Source organism: Eublepharis macularius, unplaced genomic scaffold (genome assembly GCF_028583425.1).
Source record: "Eublepharis macularius isolate TG4126 unplaced genomic scaffold, MPM_Emac_v1.0 Eublepharis_43, whole genome shotgun sequence".
Lineage (NCBI taxonomy): Eukaryota > Metazoa > Chordata > Lepidosauria > Squamata > Eublepharidae > Eublepharis > Eublepharis macularius.
Genome location: NW_026559745.1, coordinates 57799 through 60203, shown reverse-complemented (window position 1 = coordinate 60203; position 2405 = coordinate 57799). Strand labels below are relative to the sequence as shown.

At 45.8% G+C, this 2405-nt stretch overlaps 1 pseudogene; it reads left to right on the top strand.

The window, feature by feature from the left end:
• Positions 1 to 610: 610 nt before the first annotated feature.
• LOC129347081 (inhibitor of nuclear factor kappa-B kinase subunit alpha-like) lies at positions 611 to 1624 on the top strand (annotated as a pseudogene).
• The last annotated feature ends 781 nt before the right edge of the window (positions 1625 to 2405 follow it).

Here is a 2405-nt window from a genome sequence, read left to right as displayed (position 1 = left end):
GGCCCCTAATGTTTCTGCTGGAACTGAAACTGTTGCTCCCACAGACCTTGCATCTTCAAGTCAGAGAAACAACACCGTTACAGAAGCAGCCAAACCAAGGGAGTCTTCAAATGTATCTGGGGAAGCTGTAAGGCAACAGCCTGCTATCAACAGCATAGAACCTTTGCCTCCAGGATGGGAACAGAGGAAGGATCCTCATGGTAGAACCTATTACGTTGATCACAATACAAGAACTACAACTTGGGAATGGCCACAGCATTTGCCACCAGGGTGGGAAAGGAGGGTTGATGATCGTGGAAGAGTTTACTATGGCAGTCTCAGCGCAATCAACTTCAGGGAGCTATGCAACAGTTTAACCAGCGATACCTCTATTTGGCCTCAATGTAGAGTGCAGAAAATGAACCTCTTGGTCCTTTACCACCAGGCTGGGAAAGGAAAGTAGATTCAAATGATAGAGTATATATTGTGAATCACAACACAGAAACAACACAGTGGGAAGACACCGGGCACAAGGCTTACAAAATGAGGACCCCCTTCCTGAAGGCTGGGAAACTCATAACACATGGCCAACTACCTCCAATGATCCTCGTACTGGTAACTCCAAACCAAAACTATATATGATGGTCCCTTTGCTTCAAGGAACCTGTCTGAATGCATGAACTGCATTGTACAGGACAGCAAAATTCAGTTGCCTATTTTGCGACTTCGTAAGATATGGGCTGAAGCTGTGTATTACGTGATGGGACTAAAAGAAGATTATAGCTGAATGTTCCGAGGGCAGAGAGCTGCCATGCTGAGTCTTCTTAGATACAATGCCAATTTAACCAAAATGAAAAACAACATGGTGTCAGCATCACAGCAGTTCTTCCAGCAGAGCATCCACCTTGACTTGGAAAGATACAGTGATCAAATAATCTACGGGATTATCCTCAGAAAAAATGCTGAAAGCCTGGAAAGAAATGGAAGAGAAGGCCTTGCAGTGTGAACAGGCTGGAGATATTGGCTACCTCGATGACCAGATCGTGTCTTTGCATACAGAGATTGTAGAATTGCAAAGGAACTCCCACGCATGGAGTCAAGGCAAAATCTTGAACAAAGAGCGATAGAACTCTACAAGCAATTAAACCCCGGGCCCCAGATCATTCCTCTAGTGACAGCACAGAGACGGTGAAGATCATCACTCAGACAGCTCAGAGTCAGGACTGGGCGCTCAAGGAACTCTACAGACATCTTAGCAAGCTGTTAGGCTGCAAGCAGGTTATTGATTTGCTGCCCAAAATTGAAGTGGCTCTGAATAAATATCAAGGAAGCTGACAATTCTGTGATGCAGATGCAGAGAGAAATCTGGCATTTGCTAAAAATAGCTTGCACTCAGAGTTCTGCAAAATCTGCTAGTTCCAGCGCACATGCTTCCCCGGTGTCTGCATGGCTCTCACAAACGTCTCCAGGAAATGTGCTTCAGCCTCTTTCTTCTCTGGTGGCCTCTAAAAATGAGGCTCCATTTTCACAGTTGATTAAAGAAAATCTAAGCTCTCGCAGCAGTTTTAGCACTATTCTACAAGATGCCAAGAGTGACCAGAACAGCAGCGTGATTAATCTTGACTGGAGTTGGCTAAATGAGTAGAGTGTAGCAAGAACAATGCCGAGAGAAGAGCCAAAGGAACATCCCTACCTCACTGAGGAGATTATGGGCAACGGTGACTCGTGTGCCTCTTTTCCATCTCAAATTGACCGTCACAACTTAAAAATCACTGCTGCTGCCCCAGTGGCTTATGGCTGCAGAAGAGCTGTTATCAGAGGTCAAGATGACGCATTTGTCAGGTTACATGGCAAGTTGCAGCACATCTTGGGACATGGCTGGTCCTGCTCCGTAGCACTAAGAGATCACCCAGACTAGAGGGAGCATCTCCTGCCTTAGGGCACAGAATGGAGAATGGAAGGGAATATTGGCAGGATGCAGCACTGGGCAATGTTGCTTGACTGAAAGTGGGACTTTCAGGTGATGATGTCATATCTGTGCCAAGCTGTGTGCTGACGTCACAACCTCTGCACAATGATATGGAAACGAAAGGCCACTGTGAAATGGAATAAATCATTGTGGTGATGTAACCCTATGACAATCAGAAAACTCTGGACTGTCTACTGATGCCATTGCGACGACATCACAGGAGAATAAAAGATAAGCTTTGATTTTGGGGGGGGGTCTTGCATTGGTCATGCAAGACATAGAAGCGCTCAAAGAATTCTACAAGCACGGGTACTAGACTGTGAAATCTGCATGGAGCAGCTGCAGACATGGATCATCCTTCTGTATGGTGTGATACCAGGATGATACCAATAGCACTCTTAATGACATCAGTATGATGTGCCTCTGGACAAAGCTTGGGGGCTGGTGGTTGATGTCA